This window comes from Thamnophis sirtalis, unplaced genomic scaffold (assembly GCF_051295495.1).
Source record: "Thamnophis sirtalis isolate CommonGarterSnake01/CBP01778 unplaced genomic scaffold, rThaSir2_p1.2 scaffold_2, whole genome shotgun sequence".
In the NCBI taxonomy this organism is placed as follows: domain Eukaryota; kingdom Metazoa; phylum Chordata; class Lepidosauria; order Squamata; family Natricidae; genus Thamnophis; species Thamnophis sirtalis.
The window spans coordinates 61242406-61265572 of NW_028261382.1; the positions used below are offsets into that span (position 1 = coordinate 61242406).

Genomic DNA, 23167 nt, shown 5'->3' on the forward strand with positions numbered 1-23167 from the left:
GACTCCTTGCCAAGTTCTGCAGATATTGGCCTGGCAGCTCTCCAAGCCAGATAAGGTCTGTGACTGTAAATCCTCCCTTGAAAGACTTTGCTGGATGTGAATGAGCAGAATTCACAGTCAATTAATTAAAATAAAAGGGGGTTTTGTGGGGACCAGGAGTTTGCTTCATGCTCTTAGGAAGCCTAGCTGAGGACAAAAGTTCACTTAACAACTGTCTCGCTTAGCAACGGAAATTCTGGGCTCAATTGTGGTCACAAGTCAAGGACTACTTCTCATCATCTGGCTTATGTAAGTAGTGTCAGAAAAAAAAAATGCCCCGCTGGAATCGGTGCTACTCACCTAATCTTAGCCAAAACGCTGATAAGAGAACATTTCTCCTACAAATTAATTGCTTAGAAATAGAAATGTTAGGTGATCAATCAAAAATTGTCATCAAGGGAGCATGTCCCTTTTTCAACAGTGTTTTTTTTTTTCAAAAAAAAAAAAGAGCTTTCATCCCAGTTTTTCCGTGATATGCAAAATTATCCAATTGATCGATCCAGGGTTAATTTGTTGTTGCTTTTTGCTAACTAAACTCTTCGCATGAATGGTTAAAAGGTGAACCGAGAACTTTGAATGTATTGCGTGGGTCAGGCGTGGCTCTTTCTAACTAAAAGGCCACGAATCTGCCACCAACAAAGAATGAAGACCAGATATCGCACAGCCTGGGCTGCCTTGCGCGATGTAAATATGATGAATAGGTTAGAAGCACAAAGTGTATTGATCGTCCAATTCAGCCCAAATAAGGTTTTTATATCTGCAAATAAATATTGAGAAATAATAATTGGATGTTCACGTTGGTTACTGGAACTTGGTTCTTTGAAGAGTCAAAGAACTTGCCTCCAGAAGTTGTGAATGCTCCAACACTGGAAGTTTTTTAAGAAGAGATTTGGACAACCATTTCTCTGAAATGATATATAACCACCGCCCCCTTAGCAGGGGTTGGACTAGAAGACCTCCAAAGTCCCTTCCAACTGTTTATTCTATTAATAATACAAGAATGTATTACTATTATTCTTCTCATCCCTCCTAGTATTTATCTCTCCCCACTTATGACAATAACCATGTTGCTTGTATCTTTCAATTTATATTGTTTTTATTTCTTTCCTAGTACGATTTGATAGCTTATTAATAACCTTGACTATCACTAAGTGTTTTGTCTGTTTTTATTCTTGATGAATGTATTTTATTCTCCTTATGTACACTGAGAGCATATTATGCACCAAAGACAAATTCCTTGTGTGCCCAATCACACTTGGCCAATAATGAATTCTATTCTATTCCATTCCACTCCTATTCTTTGTTGTGTTGTGTTCTATTCTATTCCATTCCATTCCTATTCTCTATCCTGTCCTGTCCTATCCCATCCCATTCTATTTATCTCAAAACCCTGCTCTAGTTCTATCTTCTAATCTTCCAGCCATGGCTTTTTGCAGCATAATTTGTATTTAGCCCTTTAACATTCTTCCCCATCTGCTCTACTCAACCGCTGTTGAACTAAACAGAACAGAGGGAAAACATCGTGTTTGCATCAAGAAAAGCAAGCGATCAGCACAAGACCACGGAGGTTGCTTCTCAAAGAGATGGAAACAGGGCCCACGCTGAGAAATTAATGCCGGGAGATGTTGTAATGAAGGCTGAATCTCAGCTGGCTGGTGGATGGGGGTAAATGATCACTCCAAGGGGTCTGGAGATTGGGTGAGCGCAGAAGGTTGTGGTTGATATGGAGCTGCCACAAATTGGCAGGGATGTGTGCGAAGAGAAGGACTCGGGATGACGTGTTAGCAGTCTTGCTGGTAATCTTGAAGGGCTGTCACAAAGAAGAAGGGATAGACTTATTCCCCACAACACAAGAGGGCAAGAGAAGAAGTGACTTTCCTTTTACTGTCATGCAATGTTCCCAAAGGCTACGACATATAAAGAACGGTTGCTGGAACTGGGTATGTCTAGCAGTTTGATGAAAAGAAGGACTAGGAGTGACATGATAGCAATGCTCCAATATTTGAAGAGTTGACACAAAGAAGAGGGAGTCAAGCTACCGTATTCTCCAAAGCACTTGAGGGCAAGACAAGAAGCAATGGATGGAAACTAATCAAGGAGAGAAGCAACTTAGAAATAAGGAGATTTTTTCCCAACAGTGAGAACAATTAATCAGTGGAAGAGCTTGCCGCCAGAAGTTGTGGGTACTCCAACACTGGAGGTTTTCAAGAAGAGGTTGGATAAGCATTTGTCTGAAAAGGTTTAGGGTTTCCTGTCTAAGCAGGGGGCTGGACTAGAAGACCTCCAAGGTACCTTCCAATTCTGTTAGAATAGAATAGAATGGAATGTGGAATAGCAGAATAGAATGGAATAGAATAGGATAGGATAGGATAGAATAGAATTCTTTATTGGCCAAGAGTGATTGGACTCACAAGGAATTTGTCTTTGTGCAGATCTCTCAGTATACATGAGAATAAAATACATTCATCAAGAATAAAAAGATACAATACTTAGTGATAGTCAAGGTTTCTCGTAAACTATCAAATCGTACTAGGAAAGAAATCAAAACAGTATAAATTGGAAGATACAAGCAACATGGTTATAGTCACAAGTGGGGAGAGACAGATACTTGGAAGGATGAGAATAATAATAATAGTAATACATTCTTGGTAAATTATTGACAAGTATTGTGGGAATTAGTTGTTAAGCAGAGTGATGGCATTCAGGAAAAAACTGTCCTTGTGTTTAGTTGTCCTGGTGTGCAGTGCTCTATAGTTTCATTTAAAGGGTAGAAGTTGAAACAATTTATATCCAGGATGCGAGGGGTCTGTAGATATTTTCACAGCCCTCTTTTTGACTCGTGCAGTGTGCAGGTCCTCAATGGAAGGCAGGTTGGCAGCCATTGTTTTTTTCTGCAGTTCTAATTATCCTCTGAAGTCTCTGTCTGCCTTGTTGGGTTGCAGAGCCAAACCAGACAGTTATGGAGGTGCAGATGACAGACTCAATCATTCCTCTGTAGAACAGAATCAGCAGCTCTTTGGGCAGTTTGAGCTTTCTGGCTTTATTCTATTCTATTCAAATAAGAAACGAAGACACTATGGATCTGCCACAAAGAAGAGGGTATCAACCTATTCTCTAAAGCACCTACAGGCAGAGCAAGAAGCAGTGGATGGAAACTAAGGAGAGAAGCAACCTAGAACCAAGGAGAAATTTCCTGACTCTGAGAACAATCGATCAGTGGAACAGAAGTTGCCTCCAGAGTTTGTGGCTACTCCGTCACTGCAGGCTTTCAAGAAGGAACTGGATAGCCATTTGTCCAGAATGGTCTTGGGTCTCCTGCTTGGGCAGAGTGTTGGATTAGAACAGTGTTTCTCAACCTTGGCAACTCGAAGATGTCTGGACTTCAACTCCCAGAATTCCCCAGCCAGCGAATGCTGGCTGGGGAATTCTGGGAATTGAAGTCCAGACATCTTCAAGTTGCCAAGGTTGAGAAACACTGGATTAGAAGACCACCAAGGTCACTTCCAACTTTGTTATTCTGTAAGTCACAAGGCAAGAGGCCAAGAATATGCACCGTCCCAAATGCTCTTTCCCCCCCTCTTCATCTTGATTCGAAAATGGTTATTCCTCTCTTCTGAAATAAAGCCCTGTGCTTACATGCACTATCCTACGTTTAGTAGCTCTGTGCTTATCCACTACTACCTATGAAGTTGTAATCTGAAATTATTGAGTGGCTCCATTGAAGCTTGCTAGATAAAGATCGGGTGGAAAGGTTCCAGTTCTTTACTTCAATCTGAAAGCGGACAGAGAAATGGATTTTTTTTTAAAAAAAAATTGAAGATCAAAGGGTGAAAAAGAAAGATAGACGAAACCCACTCCTAGAGATAGCAAACTAAAAAGCCAACTTGTACAAAAGTCTGTTCGGCTCGGTTGATTGGGATTTTCTCCCAACAGGATAAGGTTTCAAGGTGGTTATGAATCGAGATCCAACATGAGCCAACACAACCAAGATAAACATGTATTTGCTGCAATCACTCCCAGCCTCAAAATCTTAGCCACCTCGTTTTTGATGTAGGATTTACTACTCAAGGGGTATTATGCTTTTATGTGGACATCTTTCTATCAAATCTGTTCACCCCCAAACCAACATTGCTTTCATGCTATTGCAATTCGACAATGTTCTCAATGTTCTCCGGCCCTCTCAATTCCTGGCAAATAGATGGGGAAGAAATTGACGTAGTGACAGATTTCATTTTCCTGGGCTCCAAGATCACCGCAGATGGGGACTGCAGCCAAGAAATTAAAAGACACTTGCCCCTAAAAAGCAGAGACAACACCCTGCCAACAAAAGGGCATCTAGTCAAGGCTGTGGTTTTCCCAGTTGCAATGGATGGCTGTGAAAGTGGGACCATAAGGAAGGCTGAGTGCCAAAGAATGGAGGCCTTTGAACTCTGGTGCTGGAGAAGACTCCTGCGAGTCCCTTGGACTGCAAGGCCATCCAACCGGCCAGTCCTAGAGGAGATCAACCTTGACTGCTCTTTAGAAGGCCGGATCCTGAAGATGAAACTAAACACTTTGGTCACCTAATGAGAAGGAAGGACTCCCTGGAGAAGAGCCTAATGCTGGGAACGATTGAGGGCAAAAGAAGAACGGGGTGGCAGAGAAGGAGGTGGCAGGATGGAGTCACCAAAGCAGCAGGCACAAGCTTAAATGGACTCCAGAGGTTGGTAGAGGATGTGAAGGCCTGGAGGAACATTGTCCATGAGGTCATGATGGGTTGAACACGACTTCGCAACTAACAACAATGTTGTCAAACCATCGCAACCTGGAACTGTGGAAGGTTGGTCTGATGCTTCCCAAACTTATCAACAGGAGATCCAACCTAGAACTACTTAAGAGGAAATTTCCTGGCAGTGAGAACAATTAATCAGTGGGACGGGTTGCCTCCAGACATTGTGGGTGCCCCATTACTGGAGGTTTTCAAGAGGAGACTGAACATCCACTTGTCTGAAATGGTAGAGGATCTCCTGCTTGAGCAGGGGTTTGGACAAGAAGACCTCCAAGGTCCCTTCCAACTCATTCTGTATTTTGTAAATCCTTAAAATAATATAGACAATCATTTAATATTTCCAATATCCAATCCAAAATTTGAGAGGGGTGTCATGGAAGAAGAATGGTGGCAGGAACTGGGTATGTCTGATTTAATGAAAAGAAGGACTAGGGGTGACGTCTTAGCAGTGTTCCAATATTTGAGGGTTGCCACAAAGAAGAGGGGGGGTCAGGCGGTTATCCAAAGCCCTTGAAAGCAGGACAAGAAGCAATGGGTGGAAACTAATCAAGGAGAAGAGCAACCTAGAACTAAAGAGAAATTTCCTGACAGTAAGAACAATCAACCAGTGGAAAAACCATCGAACTGGTAGTAAAAAAAAAAAGGAAGCCCACCACTGATCTCCATCACTGGAGGTTTTTAAGAAGAGATGGTATAGGGTCTCCTGCTTGAGCAGGAGGTGCCCTGCTAGAGGTCCAAGGCACCTTCCAGCTCTGTTAGTCTGTTAGATGAGGAGAGAGTAACAAAAATTAGAGGACTGGAGGCTAAAAACATACAGAACGGTTGCAGGGATTTCCTATGTCTAGTCTACTGAAAAGAAGGATTAGGGGTGACATGGTAACAGTCTCTCAATATCTGAGGGGCTGCCACAAAGAAGAGGGTGTGTGTGTGTCAGTCTATTCTCCAAAGCACCTGAAGGCAGGACAACGTATAGAAAGAAATCAAGGAAAGAAGCAACCTAGAATTAAGGAGAAATTTCCTGACAGTAAGTCAGGAGTGGAAGGTTTTTTAAGAAGGGATGGTATAGGGTCTCCTGCTCAAGCATGTAGAAGAGACCTCCAAGGTCTCTTCCAACTTTGTTATTCTGTTATCTGGAAGGGCAAAAAAAAACAAAAAACCCTGACTTCTATGTAAGGGAAGCAATTGATTATGAATGGAGCTACAGCAAGTTGATTGAGTAATATTACACGGATAACTCAGCAGCTGGTAATTGTTTACAATCTTATATGCCAATTAAGAGAATTTCTGAATCAGAATATCGACTTAAGATCGCGAAATGTGGATCTCCTAGAAAGGGGTCGATGCATTGACGGTTCTCAGTGAATTCAAGAAATCCCAACCCTTGAAAAGCAGAACATCTGTTTTCCTTGTGAAAGACACACGGGTGCAAAGAATTAATTCTCCGCCTACCACAGGCTGTCGCACATATTGACTTACTAAGTTAACTACGGCTGTTCAATAAACTACAATTAGCTAAATTCATACAAAAACCCCAGCCACAAAATATTGGCCGCACAGAAAAGGGAACCAGAACTAAATAAATTACATTCTTACCCCCATTTTTTTGATAGTGGATGTCTGATTTTTTTTAAAAAAAAAACCCTCCCAAGAAGCATTGGATAAAACGGGGGGACGAAACACGTTGTTCCAATATCCGTCTGCCAAATTCCTTGAACAGCAAGATAGAGAAACTGCTCTCGCTGTTTAAATTATCACAGACACAAGCCACAGCAGGAATTAGTCTTTTTTTCCCTCCCAACTATTTCGTGGTATTAGACAGATGTTGGATTTTTTTAAAAAAAAATTCTGTTTTCTTTTTCTGGAAGGGTTTGGACAACCGTCTGATTTTGGAGGGGCTTAATTTAGTATAAGCTTGGCTTCTGTTCAGAAGAAAACTGTGAACGATAAGGAGGAGAGAATTTTCGTTTTATTGGCAATTTTGTTTTTTAACACTGGTGTTGGCTCCGTATCCAAGTTTTTTTCTCCTTTCTATGTTATGTGGGGGTTTTAATTCAGCTGGATAAAAAGTGTGTGTGTGTGTGTGTGTGTGTGTGTGTGTGTGTGTGTGTGTGTGTGTGTGTGTGTATATATATATATATATAAGGCAAATACCACTCACTCATCACAAAATGTCCAGAATCATAAAGTCTCCAAATTGAAATTTGGCACATAGGGTCCTCTTGGCTTCTAGATGCTCACTAAGAAAAGATTTTTTGAAATAACCATCACATCAGTAGTATTTCTTATACACTATTAAATTAACATGCTCTGATTCTAGGGAGTTAGACATTCTACTTCCCACCTGAAAGGAACTCTGTTCCAACTGCCAGTTGCCTTATATTAACACGCTCTGATGCTGCCCCCTCTGATGCTGCCCCTTCGCTAGGCTGGGCATGGGTGTGGCCAGCACGTGACTCATCTGGCCTGCAGGCTGGGAGTTTAGACATTCTTCTCCCCCTCCCCACCTGAAAAGAACTCTGTTCCAACTGCCAGTTGCCTTATATTAACATGCTCTGATGCTAAGGAGTTACACATTCTACATTAGGTTTCAAGCTTTAAGTATCAAGCCCCATCACATAGTTTTGTAGTGAAGCATGGATATCCAGCTAGATACACACACACACACACACACACACACACATGCACACACAAAACCACGGGACTAACTTAACCATGGCAGTGATTCATTTAACAACCGTGGCAAAAAGGCCATTAAAATGGAGCAAAGCTCACTTAACAAATGTCTCGCTTCAGTGGTTCTCACCTTGTGGACCCTGGGGTGGGGGGCACAATGTCGTCACAGAGGGGGTCAGCGAAGACTTGAAGAAATGTTATGATTGAAATCTTGAGTGAAGTCTTGGGGGTGCAAAAAGGGCACAAAAAGGTATTTAAAGGGGGGGCGGGGTCTATGGAGGAGAAAAGGCTGGGAGCTTCTGCCTCACTTAGCAACAGAAATTCTGGGGCTCCCTTGTGGTTGTAAGTCGAGGACGACCTGGTAAAGAGAAATCTAAATAAGGCCAGGATGAATGGGTTTCTCCGATGGAATCGAAATAGATCAAAGACCAACGGTAATACTTTGAAGTGGCTTAGTAGAAGATTTCTGAATCCAGCCAAGGCCCTGCAGAGCTCAAAATTATGCATGCGTTGAGAGATTACTTAGCATAATTTCCTGCTTAACGATGAAATATGCATCGGGCTACATTGCCACGAGTTGGTTGGGCGACTCCCAAGGATGTAACGATGGTCCCCCAGGAGATGCTTGCATGGTGACGAAGAAACAAATGCTTATAATCCCAGCGAAGAACGGGAGCATAACACTTGGCTAGATCTGGAGTAAACAAAGTCCTTCTGACTCTGTGAAGAGCGACCTGCGGAGGTTGGCCCAAGCAGAAAAGAAGACGAAGGAAAAAATTAATTGCTTTGTGTGTTTGTGTGTGTGCGTGTGTCTGTCTGTCTCACGGACACGCTTCTCTCTTGCTTTTTTCCTATCCTGATTTTGAGAACTTGCTTTTAAATCCGGGATTAGTGGACCTCAGGAACAACTTCCGTAGACCAGTCCAAAGATTCAGACATTCAGCATCCCACAATGTCAGGCACAGAGAATCAAGACCAGAGTTTATGTTCCAGTTAACCGGATTTATCGCTCACAGGCAGTCCTCAAATTATAACCACTTGTTTAGAGAGAGTTCAAACTAAAACTAAAATTGATGGCTGGGCGGTGGTGTCACCTAGTTAGGTCATGAAACATCTGCAAGAAAACAAGCAAGCTCAGAGAGCACCAAGGATCCCACAGTCATCTTCCTCCTCCTCCTCCTCTCCGTAAACCCCTTCTAGCACTGATTATGTTACCTAGTTGGGTCATGAAACGCCTGCAAGAAAACTAGCAAGCTCAGAGAGCACCAAGGATCCCACCTCCTCCTCTCCATAAACCCCTTCTAGCACTGATGTTGTTACCTAGTTGGGTGATGAAATGCCTGCAAGAAAACTAGCAAGCTCAGAGAGCACCAAGGATCCCACAGTCCTCTTCCTCCTCCTCTCCGTAAACCCCTTCTAGCACTGATGTTGTTACCTAGTTGGGTGATGAAACGCCTGCAAGAAAACTAGCAAGCTCAGAGGGCACTAGGGACCCCTCATTTCAACCCTAAGCTGCAAATGTTCTCTTTTATTAATTATCTCTCTGTCTGATCGCTCAGAAGAACTCATTTGATGTTAAAACAACATATAGATATATAAGCCAGAAATATTTTTGTCAGGCATAATACCTGAAAAGTATGATAAAGGGGACTTATACTTAACATTACATGTCTTGACAGCAGCAAGAACTGTATGTGCACAGTATTGGAAAAATTAGGAAACACCTACAGAGGATGAGGTAATTAAAAGAATTATAGATTGCACAGAAATGGAGAGATTGACACTAAAAGAAAAAGAAGATGCAGAGCATTTTGGAACATAGGACTTGTCTTATAAATGGCTGGATAATATAGAAATCAGGAGTGGGAAAAGTATTATTGTATATAAATAAATTGAGCCAGACAATATGCTGCTCAGTAAGCACTTTTGTACGCAATGTGAAAGTATATAAATAAACTATTTTAAATAAAAGAAGACCTCATTTGAGCTTACAAGCCAGGAAACAGGTTGAGCTAAGAGCATGGCGCACATTTCTTATATCCCACAGAAAAGTGATGGCGAACCTTTTCAGCTAACAGTGCCAAACTGGGACTGCGCGCATATGTGCACATGCCGTAAAGCGGAAGAGCAGCCGTCCAGTGCGCAAGCGCAGGCCAGGAACATGATCTTCTGGTTTCCGGCATGCAAATGCGCACCAGCTACCTGGTCTTCACATGCGCATCAAAAACCAGAAGACCAGGTGGCTGGTGTGCATTTGAATGCCGGAAACCAGAAGATCATCTTCCTGGCATGCGCTTGCGCACTAGACGGCTGCTATTCCGCTTTACCGCACTCCCACGCCACAAGTGGGTTTCTGGTGGTTCAGCCTGGATTGGGCAGTGGTGGGAGGCTCCGCCCACCTGCCCGGACGCTTCTGCACATGCACGAGTGAACTGATAGTAAAAAAAAACTGGAAACCCACCACTGTCACACATGTGTGTGAAGACTAGCTGGCTGGCGCGGCGGAATTCGGAAGAGCAACGGGTGACGGCTCGCGCACCCGGAGAGATGGCTCTGCGTGTCACTTCCGGCGCACGAGCTATAGGTTCGCCATCACGGCCAAATGGCAAGAGACATTTGGGGCCCTAAACTATAAAGGCATTATGCTGTCTGACGAGATACCGATACAGGCAGATGTAAAGCATTCCCCTCCCGTTTTTTAGCAAGGCAGCGAATGTCTCTAAATAATGTTTATGGCCATTATAGTAGCGGGACTGCCAGCCCCGAGTGCTGGCATTCCAGATGTGAAGGTCATCCTTGACACTTCATAAATAACCCAAACCGCCTTCCCTTCTGCCTCCTTTTAATCTCCCCATAAAGAGGGGAAAGCTTGAAAATGTCACCTCTCGTTTTCTCCTCCATCCGTACTGCTTTCTTGTCTCTATTTAGCCGTGGCGTCTTTTTTTTAGAGAACGGAAGGAGAATCCAAACAACAACAACAAAACGATGTCTGATGGATTCTCTCTGTCCTTTCGATTTAATTTCCAATTCCACCCACCCCCCTCTTTCCCTTCAAGAAATAACGGGTGGGAATAAACGGAGTTCGCTAGAAATGAGATGTGATTGCTTTGCCTTGGAGTCAACCATGGCTCCGAGGAGCATTTAAGAATCCGTTTTGACATCACGACGCCCTGGGAGAGAGTCTGGGCTGGCACTGATGGGTGGAAAACAGGATGATGGCTGGGAGAGGAGTTCCCACTAACAAAACAGAAAAGACCACTCCAGTTTGACGGAGTGGTCTTGTCAACACAACACCACCCCCAAATATTGATTGGCGTCATGTCGCTCGGCTACTTGAAGGCCCCTGGGGTGGCATGAATGTCTTCGTGATGGTCCCCAAAAGAAACCCTACATTTGACCCTGTCGTGAGCCTAGTTCTTTGGAACTGTGGAGTGGGCTTTCTGACGACCCTTTCGCTAATAGGCAACCTATACCCGTGATGGCAAACCTATGGTATGTGTGCCAGAGATGGCATGCAGAGCCGTCTCTGTGGGCATGCACGCCGTCGCCAGCTGGTGGGTTTTCAGACCATTTTGGCCAGTGGTGGGTTTCAAAATTTTTTAGAACCTCTTCTGTAGGTGTGGCCTGTTTTGTGGGAGTGGCTTGCCGGCCATGTGACTGGGGTGGGAGTGGCTTGCCAGTCATGTGATTGGGTGGGCGTGGCCAACTTGTAAAATGTGGTGAAACTTACTTAACAACGCTTTTGCTTAGCAACAAAAATGTTGGCTCAGGAACTCTGGCATTGAAGTGTGCAAGTCTTAAAGCTGTCAAGTTACAAGACCCTTGCACCCCTAACCCTTTAGAAAAAAACCCCAGGGGTGTTCAAACTTGACAGCTTTAAGACTTGTGGACTTCAACTCCCAGAATTCCTCCTCCAGTCATGTTGGCTCAGGAACTCTGGCATTGAAGTGTGCAAGTCTTAAAGCTGTCAAGTTACAAGACCCTTGCACCCCTAACCCTTTAGAAAAAAACCCCAGGGGTGTTCAAACTTGACAGCTTTAAGACTTGTGGACTTCAACTCCCAGAATTCCTCCTCCAGTCATGTTGGCTCAGGAACTCTGGCATTGAAGCACACAAGTCTTAAAGCTGTCAAGTTACAAGACCCTTGCACCCCTAACCCTTTAGAAAAAAAAACCCAAGGGTGTTCAAACTTGACAGCTTTAAGACTTGTGGACTTCAACTCCCAGAATTCCTCCCCTCGCTCTTCATCTTGATGATGTGCAGATGGGCGGGGGGAGGGAGCTTGGACCGGTTCTAAATGGCACAGTAGATTTGTGGAACCTCTTCTATAGAAGAGGTTAGAACTGGCAGGAACCCACCCCTGATTTTGGCCCAAAAACGGCCTGAAAAATGGCTTGAAAATGACCCAAAAGGGCGTTCTTCAAAGCACAGAGAAAGTCAAGTAGATATGACTTTCCCCTACCTGCAATAATATAATGTACACAGTAGGTTTCACATTCAGTAAAATAATACTGTATTTTAAGCACAATAGTGTGGGTTCTGAAGAAAGCAAATGACAAGCCATTTTTAACCTTCTAAGCAATTGGATGGAGTTATCTATGAAGCCATCCAGAGTTGACTCAACAATTTTTATTATTTTTCCTAAATCAAGATGCATCTCTTTATATAACCATCCATCCATCCATCCATCCCCATCTATCTCCATATCTATCTGTCTATCTATCTATCTATCTATCTATCTATCTATCTATCTATCTATCTATCCATCCATCCATCCATCCATCCATCCATCCATCCATCCACCTCATATCTGTCTGTCTGTCTCTGTCACCATCAATGTCTCTTTCTGTCTCCATCCATCCATCCTAATCTGTTTGCCCTGTCCATTAGTTTGCATCTGTCCGTCCATCCATCCATCTCCTCCCCCCTCTCTCTGTCCATTGGTCCATCCATCCATCCATCCATATCTGTTGTAAGGCTTGGAAGCCATCTTTTACAGTGGACCTCAAGCCTGCCACATATTCTACTGTGGGAAACTGGGAGTGGGGGATTATATGGAATATGGGAGGCATGCAGTCAAAACAACATTCTTTCTAAGTGAGTCAAGGTCAAATTGCCCCTGTCCCTTCAGTGGCATGACTGGGAGAGATCTTTCTCCGGACAATGACCGATTGGACCATGTGATGGGCATGTGGGTGCTGGGGCAGGGTCTTGAACTTTCAACTGGGTGGGAAACACCTGGAAGCTTTCAGATTCGGGTTTTCCCAGATGTGCCGACATGGCTCTCTTAATAAATTAGAACTTTGAGCAATTTCTAGCCTTAGATTGTGATTTATTTGAGGATGCTATTTGATACCCTGACATCTATCTCCATATCTATCTATCTATCTATCTATGTATGTATGTATCTATCTATCTATCTATCTATCTATCTATCTATCTATCTATCTATCATCTATGTATCTGTCATCTATCATTTATATCATCTATCTATCCATCATCTATATCATCTTTCTATCATCTTTCTATCCATCCATCTTCTATCTATCTCCCTATCTCTCTATCTCTCTATCTATCTCTCTATCATCTATCCATCCATCCATCTTCTATCTCCCTATCTATCTATCTATCTATCTATCTATCTATCTATCTATCTATCTATCTATCTATCATCTATCTATCATCTATCTATCTGTCATCTATCTATCATCTATCTATCCTATCTATCATCTATATCATCTATCTATCTATCATCTATATCATCTATCTATCTATCTATCTATCTATCTATCTATCTATCTATCATCTATCCATCTATCCATCCATCCATCTATCTAGATCTATCTATCTATCTATCTATCTATCTATCTATCTATCTATCCATCCATCTATCAACTATCATCTATATCATCTATCCATCTATCTATCATCTATATCATCTATCTATCTATCATCTATATCATCTATCTATCTATCTATCTATCTATCCATCTATCATCTATCCATCCATCCATCTATCTAGATCTATCTATCTATCTATCTATCTATCTATCTATCCATCTATCATCTATCCATCCATCCATCTATCTAGATCTATCTATCTATCTATCTATCTATCTATCTATCTATCTATCCATCCATCCATCCATCCATCCATCCATCAACTATCATCTATATCATCTATCTTTCTGTCATCTATCATCTATCTATCTATCTATCTATCTATCTATCTATCTATCTATCTATCTATCTATCATCTATCTATCCACCTATCTATCCATCCATCCATACATCTTCTCTCTATATCTATCTATCTATCTATCTATCTATCTATCTATCTATCTATCTATCTATCTATCTATCTATCTATAATCTATCTATCTGTCATCTATCTATCATCTATCTATCATCTATATCATCTATCTATCATCTATATCATCTATCTATCTATCATTTATCTAGCTATACATCTATCATCTATCCATCCATCCATTCATCTTCTATCTATCTCCCTATCATCTATCTATCTATCTATCTATCTATCTATCTATCTATCTATCTATCTATCTATCTATCTATCTATCTATCTATCTATCTATCTATCTACAGACAACGCAAGTGTGCAGGAAACAGGGGAAGACAATAGGAAAAACATTCCATGCTGTTGCAAGAAAAACATCCACCGCTGTGCCTGCCTATTCCTTCAGCTACAGATGAGTTAAGCAACCTTCGGAGAGCAGCATTTAACACTGGGGCAGAGACCACAGGAAATGAGACTACCATACAAAATAGACCGAGCTGCCTAACACAGGAGATGGGAGTTGGGAATCCCCCACTTCTCCTAAGGGAGGGGCTGAAATTATTTGTTTGGTTTTTCTTCTTCTTCATTGTGTTATATGTCTATTTTAGGCCAGGCGCTACAATTTTGGCGAGTCTCTCACTCGAAAGATCTTCCCTTTTCCATTTGAAAAGTCCAGAGGCTTCTCCACCTTTGTCAGAAACAATGGCTTAGGCACCAATAGGAAGGCACAGCGGAGCATTTTCACAGCATGACTTTGTGCCAGCTGTGGCTCCAGATTTATTGATCCTTCTCAGAGCATTTCCCCTTTGGAGGCCTCCGGATGGGCAGCCAGGTCTACGTCTTCCCTAATTTAAGGCCCCTTCTTCCCTCCCTTGGCATCTATCTCGCCTACTTCACTGGGGCGTTGTGGGGGTCAGCGCTGATAAAGGGAGAGGTGGCCTCCTGTGCTAAATCCCAGTGCTTCATCAAAGCTTTTGGGCTGTCTTGAAATCCTGGGAGAAAAACAGAGGCCCTTTTCTTTTTGAAAAAGAGTGATTTACCGGTGGTGTGGAAAGAGAAAAGGGAGCACACAAAACACACACACATACATATATACACCGCAAACACACAAAGGATGCTTAGAAGCTGATAACCGACTCCCTGGCAATGCCTTTCCTTGGCTGAATGTCAGCCTTGTTGAATATTATCAAGTCGAAAGGAAACAGGCACAAGCTAAGAAGGTAAGAGGCCAATTCAAGAGAATGGAGATGTTTCAAATCTCCCAAAGATTTCCCTTCACACGTACAGGGCCTTAAGGCAGGAAGAAGCTCTTCACTTTGGCTTAACGCTCTTAAAGCCTGAAAGATAATGCCTGGGAAATAGCATTGTCTTTCTTTTGGCTTCTGGTGAAATCCCAGAACTGCCAAGAGTAGAGTAGGGTAGGGTAGGGTAGGGTAGGGTAGGGTAGGGTAGGGTAGAGTAGAGTAGAGTAGAGTAGAGTAGAGTAGAATAGAATAGAATAGAATAGAATAGAATAGAATAGAATTCTTTATTGGTCAAGTGTGATTGGACTCACAAGGAATTTGTCTTTGGTGTAGAGTAGGGTAGGGTAGGGTAGAATAGAATAGAATAGGGTAGAGTAGAGTAGAGTAGAGTAAAATATGAAGGAATAGAATAGAAATATAAAAGAATAGAATAGATTAGAATAGAATGGAATGGAATAGAATAGAATAGAATAATTTATTGGTCAAGTGTAATTGGGACACACAAGGAATTTGTCTTTGGTGCAGATGCTCTCAGTGTACATAAAAGGAAAGATATGTCACGAATCATAAAGTACAACACTTAATGATAGTCATAGGGTACAAGTAAGCAATCAAATCATACTAGGAAACAATCAATATAAATCGTAAGGATACAAGCAACAAAGTTACAGTCCTGCAGTCATAAGTGGGAGGAGATGGGTGATAGGAACGATGAGAAGATTAATAGTAATAGTAATGCAGCCTTAGTGAATAGTTTGACTTTAAAGCATTTTGGTGCCACTTGTTAAGGTTACATCTCTGGCATCACAAGCCAGGATGCATCTCTTGTTGTGTTGTAAGAAGCCGCAGGAGCAGCTTCCTGGCATGGATCAGTAGTGGAGAATTGGGGCTTCTATTTCATCTACAATCCAGGTTTTTATAGGCGGTTTTATTACGTGGATGCTTTCAGCTGTCTGTTTAAAAAAAGAGCTGCCTGCCATCTTCCAAATGGATTTGTTTTATGAATGGGCAGTTTCTTTTAAAAGCTTGATATATGGCAGTTTTTATTCCCAAAAGCTGACAGAGAGAGTAGTTTTCTGTCCAGCCTAAAGAACCGTCACGGTTGCCCAATGAAATCAACTGGCATGACGCTTGCACCGTCCTAAAGTCAACTTAAGGTAAAGGTAAACATTTCCCTCGCACATATGTGCTAGTCGTTCCCGACTCTAGGGGGTGGTGTTCATCTCCATTTCAAAACCGAACAGCCAGCGCTGTACAAAGACATCTCCGTGGTCATGTGGCCGGCATGACTCAACACCGAAGGCGCACAGAACACTTAACAACCATGGCAAGAACAAGAATGGAGCAAAGCCCATTGAACAAATTTGTTTCTGAGCCACGGAAATGCTGGGCTCAATTCTTGTTGTAGCTGTGGAGCCAAAACTGAAAGGAAAATGGGATCACAAAAATTAGATTGTCTTAAGAAAGAGCAGTGAGGTCATTGCGTAATCGGAAGAACACCTGGCGAAGGTGTGAGAGAGAGGACTGGCACAGAATCTCCACTTCTCACTAGATTGAGTTTCAAAGCCTACTGCAGACATCAATGTACACAAAAGGCGAAGAAAGGAAACCAAATAGAAAACCTTCTTCATGGGCTACACAACAGATTCTCGTCTCAATTGTTGCAAAAACAATTTAAATTCCACACTCCACTAGCAGAGAGATGGAGGCTGGTATGAGGACGTCAGCTTTCAAAGCCACATATAATTCAGTGAAACCGCTTCTCTCCTTACCCCAGGTGTAGATTTTTTTTTAATTCCTTCCTTCCTTTTCAAGGAGAAATGGATTAATTACAAACGCTAATAAACCCTTCTCGGTTTGGGTTGTCCTTGAGGTGGAGGTGTTTGAGCTCCGAATGGATTTCAAAAGCCCATGTTTTTCCCAACCCTTATTATGCATTTCCATTTTTTAAAAAACAAAATCGTTTATAAAGCGGTGATTCTTTGTTGAAGAAGAGTGATACCGCAGTGGTTAGAATGCAGTATTGCAGGCTGACTCTGCCCACAGCCAGGAGTTCGATCCTGACCAGTTCAAGGTTGACTCAGCCTTCCATCCTTCAGAGGTCAATAAAATGAGGACCCAGATTGTTGCGGGCAAGAGGCTGACTCTGCAAACCGCTTAGAGAGGGCTGTAAAAACACTAAGCGGTGTATAAGTGCTATTCCTATTGCTTTGTTCTTCCTCCCTTCTTTCCTCTGTCCCCTGCCAGCAGTTTGATCCTGACTGGCTTAAGGTTGACTCAAACTTCCATCCTTCAGAGGTCAATAAAATGAGGACCGAGATTGTTGGGGGCAAGAGGCCGACTCTGTAAATCGCTTAGAGAGGGCTGTAAAGCACTGTGAAACGGTATATAAGTCTAAATGCTATTGCCCTTCCTCCCTTCATTCCTTCCCTCCCTCCTTTATTCCCTCCCTCCTATTCCAAGATCTACAGTGGTTAGAATTCAGTATGGCAGGCTAACTCACTGCCCATTGCCAGCAGTTCAATCCTGACTGGCTCAAGTTGACTTCCGTCCTTCTGAAGACCCAGATTGTTGGGGGCAAGAGGCTGACTCTGTAAAACTGTGGGGGTCCTTGGTGCTCTCTGAGTTTGGTCATTTGCTTGCAGACATTTCATTAACCCAACTAAGTAACATCATCAGTGTTAGTGATGTTGTGTAGTTTGCTGTCTACCACCAATGATGTTACCTAGTTAGATCATAAAACGTCTGCAAGAAAACAGCCAAGTTTAGAGAGCACCAAGAACCCATAATCCTCCTCTTCCTCCACTTCTCCTCCACTCTGCAAACATAACTCCTTCTAGCACTGATGATGTTACCTAGTTTGGGTCATGAAATGTCTGCAAGAATACAACCCAGCTCAGAGAACACCAAGGACCTCACAGTCCTCCTCCTCCTCTCTCTCTCTCTCTCTCTTTCTCTCTCCCTCCCTCCCACCCTCTCCCTCTATCTTTCTATCTCTCTATCTCCAAACCCAATCCCTTCTAGCACTGATGAAACTCCCTACTTGAGCCATGAAATGTCTGCAAGAAAATAACAAAGCTCAGAAACACCAAGGATCCCAGTCCTCCTCACCCACTCCACAAATCTCACTTCCTTCTATCACTGATGATGTTACTTAGTTTGGGTAATGAAACGTCTGCAGGAATACAATCAAGCTCAGAGAGCACCAAGGACTCCTCATTTCAACCCTGAGCTACAAAAATTCCCCATTATTGGAACCTGACTTCCAAGACCTTCCTTAAGATGCTCATGTCACAGAAGGAAACTTAGCTCATTCCTGGTGACCTCCCTTTTCTCCAAGTTACATAGTTTCCCCCCAGATCAGTTTCTCAGACATCACTTGGATGTCTCTGGGGTGCAATTAGGGTTTGTTAACATCTCAATAAGGTTTTTTTAATTAAATTGTTCCAGGCAGTCTGAAAACAGGGGAGAGTTACTGTTCTGGAGCTCAAAAGTCCTCAGCTAGCAATGAACAAAATAGCTTTGAGCCTTGAAATGAGGAGCAGGCCGGGTGCAGGGTTAACCATGATAAATGAGATGCTATTCATTAACGGGGCTACTTTTTCTTTTTAAGAAAAAGGGCCAGTTAGCTGTGTTTTTAAATCCATGAAAACAAATCCAACATTCCTCTAATGCGGGGTGTCAAACTCAAGGCCCGGGGGAGCCAGATCTGACCTGCGGAGTGTTTTGATATGGCCTGCAGGCATGCCCTGGAGACAGAGAAGAACTGGCCTGTGGGTGCCTCTGCCGGGGAAAACGGAGCTCGGGAGGGTCGCATACAGGGTGGGCTCCGTTTTCGGCCGCGATCACCTCCTGCAACCCTCTGCCAGCAAAAATGGATCTTGGGAGTAGAGGACGAACACAGTGACCCTAAACTCCATTTTTGCTGGCAGAGGGTTGCAGGAGGCCGTCACAGCCGAAAACAGAACCTGGGTGGGCCATGTGTGAAGTTGTGGTCCACCGGCAGCCTAAGGAGCTGGCAGCAGAGTTGAACAGTGAGGAGGTTGGGGAGGAACATGGGCCAGGCTTGGATTCTGGGGAAGGCTCGAATGAGAGCTCTGCATCAGAGGCAGAGAGGGGCCAAGGGCCACCTGGGAGTTATGTGCTGCCTCCGGAACCTCCAGAGTCGGACATCAGTGAGGAAGAGGAACAGGGGGAGCCTGTTCCTAGTGTACGCATTTGCAGAGCTGCCACAAGGCAAGAACCGTTAAGGCAAACGGGGTGACTCGGGGGCATGGCTTGGAGATGATTGGCCCCTCCCATAAGACATAAAGGAGGAGCAAAGGCACGTGAGCCTTTGAAGGAAGCAACTTTGTTTGTTCTGGTCAGTGTAAATTATGAAGTTCCATTTTGATTCTGTGCTTCATGTGGCCTTTCAAAGCTAATTGGGTCTAATTAGGTCTTTGGCAGCATTTCAAGGGAGATAAAGGTGGGTGCTTATCAGCCTTATCCCGAAAGACTTTGGCAGACTTCTGACGGACTCTTTACAAACTATTTGTGACTCATTACAAGCTGTGAATGAACATAATTCACAGCTGTTGAAATAAAAAGAGGGCTTTAGGGACTAAGCATGTGCTTTTCATTGTCTCAGGAAGCCTAGGTCAGAACATGCGGCCTCCTCAAACTCAATTTTCACTGGCAGGAGGGTTGCAGGAGGCTGTCGCAGCCCAAAACGGAGCCTCGGTGAGTGACATGCAGCTGGCCACGCCCCCCAGTCCCCCAAGGGACACAACCCTGATGTGGCACTCAAAGAAATCGAGTTTGACACCCCTGTTCCAATGGGTGAAGTGCAGAAACCAAAATAGATATCACACAGAAGTATGATTTACACAACATGTAGAACACCCCAGCATGGGCAAAATGTAACATTAACACCCAGGCCAATTAATTTAAAAGATTGTAGATACCATATATATTAGGACACACTTTCAGATGAAAAGATACCATAAAGGTGAAAGGAAAAAGAAAAGAAGAAATGTGAGCAAGAAAAACCGAAAATAGAAGAACAGAAAACACGAAGCGTAATGTAAAAATATAGCTTCCCATTTTCCTCTTGGCCGCTTTACGTATAATTATAACCAAACCTCTCTCTCTCTCACTCTAAGATTGATTATACAGTAATTTCTTTTTTTCTATAACCCCTTCTTCCTATACCATCAAAATCGTAAGGCACAAAATCACCTTCCTTTTTTTAGATTAAAAAGAAATCCCCCTAAGGAATTTACAGTCATTGATGAATTCCACAGGGACCTTAATCAAACAAGTCAGTTTTCACAGGGAAAAGTTTATATCGATGTGAACTGTCATTCTGAGAGGTTCATGAACATAAAAGTGCTCTCAGCGAAAAGCTAAGTATGGGCCTCGATGTACCCGTTGCAAGGGGTACTGAGCTGTTTTGTAGTACGGGAGTCCCAAAGGTGCTTTTTCAAGAGCAAGTAGACTTTCGGGTTTTTCTTTGAAGGCATTTCACTTCTATATCCAAGAAGCTTCTTCACCTCTGAAGAAGCTTCTTGGATGGAGACGCGAACGGAAGAAGCTTCTTGGATGAGAAGCCAAACATCTTCAAAGAAAATGAACAGCAGTGATTTATAAGCCTTCTTCTCACTTCTAAGACGCCCCCTGATGTTGTCCCGTACATTTTCCTAACAGACTGGAAAGCAGGGTTCCCCCATTTACTGCCCTTAAAAGGAAGGCATTAAGAGTCGCAGCCACATGAAGAATTCAGGGGTTGAAAAGGAGGCGAATTAAGTGAGTCTCGTGTGTGTGTGTGTTTGTGTGTGTATGTGTGTGTGCATGTGCGCCCTCCGCAGAATGAGCAGGAAGCACATAAGGCATCTGTCTTCTCTTCCACGCCTGACACTCCTTTAAAAAAAAATAACGGGAGTTCTAACGCTCCATCCTTTTTCACAGGACCCTGACAAATAAAACAGCTATGGGAAAATGAAGAGTCCCACACACTTCACACAATAATCCCTCTTCCAGTGTAGGCAGTTCTCTCTCTCTCTCTCTCTCTCTCTCTCTCCCTCCCTCCCTCTTTTTGTCAATTCATGGACACTGAATATTTGTGTTCTCTCCGCAGAAGGAAAATAAATAACCGAAGAATAAAATTTCTCTTCTGTAACTTCGGGTTAGCTGTTCCATCCACAGCAAGAGGCCATTGCACAGGTTTTGGGATTCAAGCAGCAAACATGGATTGAACCCGGTTTGGCTCAGGTGAACCGGTAGCGGCGTCGGCGGGAGGCTCCGCCCACCCACCCTGTTACGCTTTTGTGTATGCGCAGAAGCGTCGCTAAGGCGCGCGTGAGCACGAGCGAACCGGTAGCGCCTGGATTTGCAACCCACTTTTCACCAAAAGCGCAAAGATGTCTGAACTCTAGCCACATCTCCAGATGTTCCTTCAGGCAGAAGACCAGAAATGAAGGCAGACTTCGAAAACACGGGCCAGTTGCGGGGGAAAAAACCCGTAAGTCCTCCGATTGAATATGCTTTCTCAAAATATATTTGTAGTCCAACAGCAGGAAGCTCACTTAGCATTCCCTTTTCAAAAAAAGCAACCCACTCCAAACTGGCTATTTATTGCTTTTATTTTGGAAGGAACATAATGCGGCATCCTTATCCCTCAAACGAGGCGAGAGAGGCTTCAACAAGGCTGAGGATTACCTTGTCTTCCTGCACCCCCCATGGCAGTATTTCCATGCTCGTACATATCTAAAAGGCCACCTTTGATCCTGTTTTGAAAGCTGACATACATTCAAAATGCAAAGAAAGAGTCTGCATTGAATTGATGCAACCCACAATTCCACATTTTTAAAAAAACCTGTCAAGTTTCACCTGGCCTGGCAAGATTATTTTTTTAGTATATGTGTGTGTGTGTGTGTGTATGTATATGTATGTATGTGTATGTATGTATGTATGTATGTCTTTGGTTATTCGGGTTTTCTCCCGCGTAAAATTGGAGAAAACCCGAATAACCAAAGACCTACATACTAACACCCGCGAAAACCTCAGAAAACAATATTATATATATATGTATGTATGTATGTGTGTGTATATATATATGTATGTGTGTATATATATATATATATATATATATATATATATATATATATATATGTATGTATGTATGTATGTGTGTGTGTGTGTGTGTGTGTGTGTGTGTGTGTGTGTGTGTGTGTGTATATATATATATATATATATATATATATATATATATATATATATATATATATATATATATATATATATATATATATATATATATCATGCATCACTCATTTTCTCATACTAGTGTTCAAGACAAACTCTTTATGCACACAACGAACTAACCTGGATTCAAATTTATCAGCGTGCAACTTTCTCCCCTCCTTCGCCTTCGGGATATTTATTTATTTATTTATTTATTAACTTATTGATTTATTTACTTATTGATTTACTCTTACTTACTTACTTATTTATTTAGTCACTTGTGCACAAGATATCAGGAATAAGAATAAACATGAATAAGGACATGGGAAATGGGTGCAAATAAGTGGGGGCAGCTGGACAGGGAGGTTAGGTGCTCTGGTGTGCTTATGCAGGCACCTTCCAAATGCACAAAATTAAAGGTTGAAACCTCACATCAACCATTCCAGCAGGCCTGATACGTTCCACCCAGGACAATTCGTCGAGCTTCTGAAATCATCGTTTCTTCAAGAGATGGCGGTTAAATACGAGTTATTGCGCGAGAAAAAAAAAGTTGGCTGCCGACAAGTGTTTTATTCTCAAAGCACTGATTTGAAAATTGCAGGGAGAGTCAAAGGAAAGAGGCGGGGATCTATTTAAACAGGCACCCAATCCAAGCGTAATAGTAATGCAGATTTTTACGTGTCTTTTTTTTTTTTTAATGAAGGCATTCATTCATTCATTCACCTGCTCTAAAGATAACTTGGCAATGACTTCCATCCACAACCTTTTTTTTTCCTGTTCTTTTCAATAGATACAACCCAAACACCACGGAAGAAAGCAAAAGACATTTTGACTTCTCTGGAGGGAAATTCTTACTTTCCAACCACCGAAACAAGAGCACCCTAAATGTAACTGGGCAGCCCTAAAAGGTTAAAGAAA

General features: G+C 42.7%; 1 protein-coding gene across 8 annotated transcripts in view; it reads right to left on the bottom strand.

Annotated features, from left to right (window-relative positions):
• The window catches only part of ARVCF (ARVCF delta catenin family member), a 317630-nt gene that overhangs the window by 167867 nt on the left and 126596 nt on the right, over positions 1–23167 (bottom strand). The gene's annotated exons all lie outside the window — the stretch shown is intronic.